This window comes from Pinus tabuliformis, chromosome 4_1 (genome assembly GCF_031772625.1).
Source record: "Pinus tabuliformis cultivar Carrire ecotype Pingquan chromosome 4_1, CPIR1, whole genome shotgun sequence".
Classification (NCBI taxonomy): Eukaryota; Viridiplantae; Streptophyta; class Pinopsida; order Pinales; family Pinaceae; genus Pinus; species Pinus tabuliformis.
In genome coordinates, this window is record NC_142303.1 from 64,717,617 (window position 1) to 64,725,714 (window position 8,098).

Consider the following 8,098-nt stretch of genomic DNA (forward strand, 5'->3'; position numbering starts at 1 on the left):
GATAAATTCCTGAACAAATTTGAAAGCGCAATTCCAGAACAACAACAGTTCGATGCTCTAAAATGAGCACTGCATGCGACGTCTGTAAGGTGGTGGGGTACGCACCAAAGAATTATTGAGAGCTGGCACGAATCTAGAAGGGGGATGCTTATACGATTTTGAAATCCTTAGCTATGGATGACAGCCAGTTATGAGGGGAAAAATAGCTTGTGCGCCCACCTTTCCAGATGGGTACAGGCACATGGTACGCAACCCACATGAATGCACACCGCTATCATGATAGGAAACAGGAACAACAAGCAGAAGCAGGCAAGACAAGTGTGCGAACAATGAAGCACGATAAAACCTAGCGTGCCAAATATCATACATGGGGAAGCCTTTGACAAGGTGTGCAAAGTGCTGAACAGGGTCAACCATGTGAGATGCACTGACTGGGACCTGCGAGTACCAGCGGTTGTATGGGCTTATAGGACCATGTGCAAAACTTTGTCTGCACAAGCACTTCCGAAGTTGAAGTATGAAGTAGCAGCTCTAGTCCTTGTGGAGCATGCGAAGAGGAGTCCGCACATAACATCACATATTGATACGATTGTTCGCGCAGACCAGAACAAAGAAATCACATAGTTACGCAATACAAAACATATAAGTCTTGAGGAAGAAATCCAATGGGGAAACTTTAGACTTCGCAAACTTGAAAAATACCAAGTACGACTAAGGGAGAAAAGCACTTTAATGAACGCAAAGGTCAAGAAGCTGGAAAGCAAAATAAAGGAAGCATTTCTTGTCGAAAAAACGAGGATGGCAAGGCAAGGTGTATACAGTCATACTGACGAATTGGAAAGCTATCCTTGTGAATTGGTTAGTCTACTGCCATGGGTGAGACTGCATATCGCCAAACCTAGTGACCAGGGTAGCACAATGAAAATAGTAGAGTGCACGATGCTAATCACTACAATGGAAGATGGGATTCCCTGCGAACCATGGTGAAGGACGAAATGAAGCCCCACACGGGTGGTGTTCCCACCTGACTAGCCATAGGAAGGACAGTCTTAGTGCTCCAGGCAGTTGAAAGGGAGTGTGGGACTATAAAATATTCTGCCTTGGGGTTGTGTGATATGAGAAATACGCGCAGGAGTAGGACGTCACAAGGTTCGCGACCATGCATGGAGGGTTGCGTTGCCATGCATGTTGGCTGGAAAGTGACCATTGGTGTCACTATTCATGACTGGATGTCCGATTTGAGGCCAAATGGAGTGGGCGGTGGGCATTTAAGACGCGAGTTATGGGCAAGATTTGGGAAAATATGCCGCCAAGAAAGCATTAATGGCCTGAAATTGGGGGGGACGGTCAAATTTGAATTCAAAAGGTGTTATAAAAATCAAAGGGCTAGCTAGCGGATAACACTTGGTCATTTGAGCATTGAGCGGTAGAGCAGAGCACTGAGTATTGAGAGCCGAGTGATAATAGAGCCCATGAGTTCATGACAAACAACATACAGTGTAGAGATGATGGCAGCCACTAAGAAAGGGTTGGGAATTGAAGAAGGAACCATTGACGAGGCCGCGCAAACTTCCATGGTATAGGATGTTCTCGAGGACGCTGGGATGGTCACAGAAATCCCCAAATCACCGCGGACGCCACGACCGAAGAAGAATAAACAGACAATGGGTCCAATATGCATGTCCCGGAGGAATCCGTGGCACAATAAGTTATCAATGGAAGAAAAAGGGAAGGCAGTCACGATTGAAACAGATGAGGAGGAAGAAGATTTATAGGCCCTGATTGCTGCCACAGAAGAAGAAGAAGATGTGGATGAAGACATCCAACCGTTGCGCTCTACAAGAAAACTGCCCGCGTATGTCCCTCCATGGAAAGGAAAAGCCAAAGTACCGAAAGATCTGGATGCAACAAAGAGTTCACTCCAGACCCTGCTCCTCCTCGATGGCATTGTATTTGAGGGCTCACACCTAGGCTGTGTGCCCACCATGAAATTTCAACACTAGGACCTCACGGACAGCGAGAAGCTCCCGCACCTAGAGACCAGGAATTTAATGAAAGAGAACACCAAGGGTGTGGTGATAGCATTAGAGCCGTGAAAATGGTTGCAAGGTGTGGAAAACACTGGGTTGCTGCATTTGTTATGGATACCACATTTCCACCACACACGCATCACCATTTTCGTCTTCAGGCATCTGCTCTGCCAGGTGCATGATGGGTATCTATGGTTGGAGGAGCCTATTTCCATCACGACAAACCTCATCCACCAAATTTCTCGACTTCCCTGTAAGGGAAAGGACCCCACGATGATAGCCAGAGAATGTAGCGATTTGGCTCTCACAGAGGTCGTGAAGGCAAAGTATAAGCTGGAGAGAAATAAGATGGGCTATGCCATCTCCAACATCAAGGATAAGGGGGCGTGCATAGCCACCCAACTCCTGGCTAGTAAAGTGATGAGAAAATGTCACGCTGATGAGGTACCAGTGCTGGTGGTCACCTTGGCCGAACAATGTGCGGAGGGGGTCCAGTTCAACTCGGCTGAGTTCCTCTGCAAGGAGTTTTTTTTAAATTGTCACGAGGCCCAAGAGTAGGGTAAGACCTTCCACTACGCATGGTTTCTCTTATCCATATTGCTGATAGCAGAAGAACTGCCAGAGGAAAGCCAGTTCCTGAACATTAACCGAGACTTACCAGAGGCCACGAAGTACGCTTTGCTCTGGGCCACCAATGATGTGAAACGGATTTGCGATACAAAAATTTTCTAGGCGCTCATGGAGGCCAACATCTGAATGTGAATCAACAGGAGGCCATGCCTGTCACCTACGGTGCACAATAGTCTGCAGATTTTTGCAGACTTCAAGGCGGATATGCACAACATATACATCAGGGCGCGAAAGGATTTGGCACAGCAGTGGACAAAGCTACCATTTATAGCCACTAACGACGTGATCTTTATTGTATTGGAGATATGGCCTCCTGAGTGGCACGCCCAAGATTTGGCCGAATTGGAGAAGGTGGCAGCATAGAAAAAGAAGGATGATGCCAAGTTGCGCATCACCCAACTGGCTACGAGAAGGTAGAATGAAAAAGTGGCAGCTGAGGTAAGAGAAATCTGTGAAGTAGAACAGGAAGCCGCGGAGTAGAAGAAGGTTTCAGAAGCAATAGCAGTAGCGCAGACAACAAAGGCCGCAACGGTACAGGCAGAGGAGGGAAAAGCAACATCCTCAAGGCAGGAGGCAGAGGACACATAAATAGTAGAAGGCAGCGTGGACCTAGGGACCACGTCCACATAGCTCAAACAGCCATGAAATGCAGAGAGATTGGGCCCAAGGAAGAAGGTCAAGGCTTTGAAGATGGCCATTGACCCAATCACCTTAACCGAAGGTGATCTCCATGACATCAGAAAGACAGTCTGTGATGTCACCAGTGAAGTGCTCCAAGAGTTTATAATGGAGCACCAGAGTGTGTTGGGGGCCCTCAGGGTGCAGCTGCAGGAGTTACAAGTGTGGCCCCCTCAGGAAGGCACCCTGTCTACCCATGTCGCAGTAGGTACTTCAACAGCAGAGCAGATGCTCTGCACAAGGATGGCCAACACAATAATGTTGCTGGAGGGAGTGTTAGTATCATCAAATGCGATGGACTGAATGATGGTTAGCATGATGAAAGGCCTTGGCATTAATCTAGCTTCCCTTCCCGAGGAAACACTTTATCAGCTAAAGGATGGAATAACAGTAGAGCTGCACGCTAGGGATAACGACGTGATCCAAGTTCTTAGTGAATAGAAGATCAATATGGATCAGCTCAACTTGCAATGCGATGAGTTGGCGTCGCAAAACCAAAGGTTGGTATAAACGGTAGATGATGCTTACCAATGTGTCCCAGAGCTGGCTATTGAAATAGATCTACCGGTAGAAGAGCAGATTCACAGTTTGGCCAGTGGAGTCCAAGACGCAAGAGAAGAGACAATAAGGGTGAAGCTAGAGATGAATCTTCAGATTGCCGAGCTGCAATTGAAGGCGCAAAATTCAACTCCCCCAGAAATCAAAGAATAGCGCGCCAACGCTATTACAGTAGGGTTGGAAGAGATTGGAGGTTCATTGTGCGACTGTACCAACATGTTGGAATAGGCACTTGAGGTCCTCATGATGTTGTAGGAGGACCCCAACATCTAGCAGATGGAGAGAGAGGCACGCGAACTCCAGCAATAGTACAACAACATCAAAGGGATTGCATAGATAGTAGTCCTTACTCAGTGGCTTGCAAGGACGTAGCAAGCCAAGGCATTAAAGGAGCAGGTGGATGTGGCGGGCCATAAGGAAGTGGTTCTCAAGGCTTGTGTCTAGCCATGGATTGACAAAGCCTTCATAATCACGACAGATTTTAAAGGAAAGCTCGCGCAGATTCAGGGAATGCATGCACAGATGCAGTGTAGCACGCCAGAAACAGAGCTCTCAGAAGAGAGAATGCAGCAGGTACAGCAAGCAGCAACCTAATGCACTGTAGACGTCAAGACCATTCGGGATCAGTTGGAGGGACTCCACGCCAAGATCGCCACACCGACAGAGTGACTCAAGGGCGAGTCACGATGTTTGTGTTCGGGGCATGTTGGGCATGGAATCCCCCCCCACAACATGGTTTTGGACTCAAAACCCAAGTTTTGAGCAATATTGTTGTAAAAAATCCATGAGTTGCAGGTGCAGAGCGCGAATTGTATGTTAGAGTCATAAGGTTTTCCGCCCTAAGTTTTGAATATAGTGTCGGACTACCCATGGTCTGCAGACCATGGTATTGTATAAATACAGCGAGGCTCTAAGTTGTAAAGAAACTAAGAAATAGAATCGATGGAATTTGATAGATAGAATAAGATAGTGAGCATAGAGCAAGAGTCTAAGTATCTTGGGTCGTAGTAGTAGGAAGAGGCTCTGTAGCTAAGTCCGCAGAGGCCTAGTAGAGTCTGCAGTTGAGTGCGCAAAACCATACAGCTGAGTGCGCAGGGCGGAGTCAAGTCTATAACCAAGGAGGAAGAATAATAAAGAGAGGTTTTATCTGAATTCCGTGTATTTGTTCTTGTGTTATTACCTGTTCGATATCAATTGCAATTATATTGTTTATTGACTGTGCACTTTTGTATGAATGGTGAATATTGTTGAATATAAATGAAAGCATACATATAAGCTAAGTTAATCAACTAATATTAGGTTACTAGTAAGGATTTGGGTAATAACACTATTCTGGCCCCAAGTAGGGATGATCGAAGGCGGCATCCCACGCTTCGAGGTACTGATAAGTGCACGTAGTGATGAATGTGCAAGTTCAAACCGCAGACCACTTGGAACCCATCAGACATACCCAGGGTGTGGAAACTTGGTTCTAGCACCCTCCCATACTACTTTGAGTGAGACCGCAATCTGCGCTCTGTGGACTGTTGTTGAAAGGGCCAGTAGTACTGGGATTTGTTTGGCTAAATCATCTTTGAACTTGGGTCAGGCCCCAACAAGCCAACAAGAATACATCCATGAGAAGCAAGTTGCAGAACACTCTGCTAGGAAGCAGAAACATTCGTTCCACCTCGGACACCTCGGTGAGTGTACCACCTGTGGATTACAACATAGTCGATCACATGAAGAAAACTTGAGAAAACATCAATTTGTTCGAGTTAGTCAAAGTCTAGAGTCAACAAGATATCTTGTTGCACGCATTGGGACAAAAAACAATAGACCAAGCGGCCTCCACCAACAAGGGAGAAAGCACACCTCCTGGATCACTATCTACTATGCTCAATACACTTCGAATGGAAGAAGCAAACTCAGGTTCCCCCCATTCCTACTTTCATTCGAAGTTTTCAACTACAATGTTCACAACTGCTTGGTTGATTCTGGCGTGGTAGCCAACATCATGCTGCTCTCCATTGCTAAGAAGATCAATGCACGATGGAGCAAAACATCTATGAGAATCATCCAACTTGACAGAACATCAGTACCAGCCATTGGTGAACTTTGAGATGTGATCATCTGGTTATCTCACAACAATCAAGTTCACTAATGCATCAACATAGTTGTTGTGGACATATCAGAAGCATATGGCCTACTACTTAGCAGAGACTGGTCCAGCAAGCTAGATGGATATTTTGCTACGGACTGGTCTCACATGTGGCTTCCGTACAAGGGAAGATGCAACCAAATCTGAGTGTTATCCAAGAGTTATATGAAACATAATGTCACTCCCCTTAACAGAGAGAACGAACCGTTGGCCTTCGTAGAACTCATGTTTAGCAACTGCCTCCTAAAAAAGACATTGGAGTTTTATCTTGCATGGCCAGCTTCAACCTCATCAGACACGCAGTTGGGACTACTTCCTCACCCAACTAACGATAATGAAACTTGTATAGTTTGTTTTTCCATTAGTAGCAGTAGTAGCAAAAATGGTAGTAGCAGCACTACCAGCACGCGAAACGGTCCATGTATAGACAAGTTGTGGGCTATGAGACTTGACAAGTTAGGAACACATGATGGCCCAAAGACCAAGTGTACCTTAGTCATATAAAACAATGGAAAATGCATGATTTTGATCTTTCTAAAGTTCGAAGGCACAAACAACGATGCTGAGTATGGAGCACACATGCTGAACACACAAAGGACCGAAACTACGAGGGAACAAAGAAACCTGGGAAACCATCACGATTCGAAGATGACTAATCTCAATACAAGCTACACACTACAACAGTGAAAAATTGTTGACTGCCTGATCAAACAGTACCGGGATGATGATGCACGAGTAGATGATGACCTGAGTACACACTACACATGAGCAATCTAACATGAGATTCCAGGTAAATGAGGAGACAAGCCATTGCAACAAAGAATAGGTAACACATGCATGTTGTTTGTACTCCTTTCACTGAAAAGATTGACTATCATTTTAAGTGTTTGGATTACTTGCAAATTTCAACGTCATACTTGGTTTTCTAATTTAAATCATGCACGTAAGAAATCTGGGAAAATTTGCTTACGCATTGACTTTAGAAACTTGAACCCTCCTCGGAATAAAAACAACTACCATGTGCCATCATCTAAGCCCATTTTGCACATAGTACCTGAAGCAGTGGTGTTGTCTTCACTTGAAGGTCTTCTAGAATGCCACCAGGTTCTGGTAGAAGAGCCTAGTGGACTTGCACTAGTCTACGAGAAGCTTGGCCCACACACATATCATTTGCAATCACTGTGCAGGAGGATTGACAACCCTCCTGCCAATGGCCAAGATCTCAAACATTATTTTCAATAGGTCACATCCAGCCAAATGCACAGCACCAGAGAAGGCCGCACCAATTGGACCATGAACCGCAGATCTCGACACCAACCCACATTGGCAAACGCGCAAAACACCTCCAAGAAAAATAATGATGGAAGCAAAACGAAGCCCCAGAGACCTATACAAGAGAAGGAAAGGCACAAACTAGGGGTGGAGGTGGCTAGGGCAGCCACCTCAACCCCACTCTCTTAAAAGCTTCCCCCAAATCGCAGGGTGATAGCAGAACCAACTACTATGCCATCGAGGAGCAATGACAACTTACGAGAATCCATTAGAGACCAGGTCATGAAGCATAGGAGATGCACGAAACAGGTGCAGAGGTGGATAGGGTTTAGCCTCCTCACTCCCGCTCCCTCAACTCTCCCTTCATCAACTAATGTAGTGAGGATTGTTACTATTGGTAACTATCACTTAATATAAGGGGCTATCAAATAACTGTTATTAATTAATTTAAAACATTATTAAGTAATACAAACTAACTCATCATTATTATTTAAAAAAAAACTAGACCACTTAAAATTAATTTTAAAAAACATGCTAATTGTAAATTAGAATTAGCTTATCAAAATTATATGATACTCAAATTTTTAATTTGAAACATAAAACCATATAAAACTTTAAAATAATAAAATAATCCTTAAAAAAAATTAAGCACACATCAATCTAGAAGTTTTTACATGGAAATGAAATCACCATTCATTTAAAAACACTGTAATAATGCCACCTCTGAACTTCAAAGTTTTTAGTTGGAAATAATTATCTTTTACAAAAATTTTAATATAAAATCTAAAAC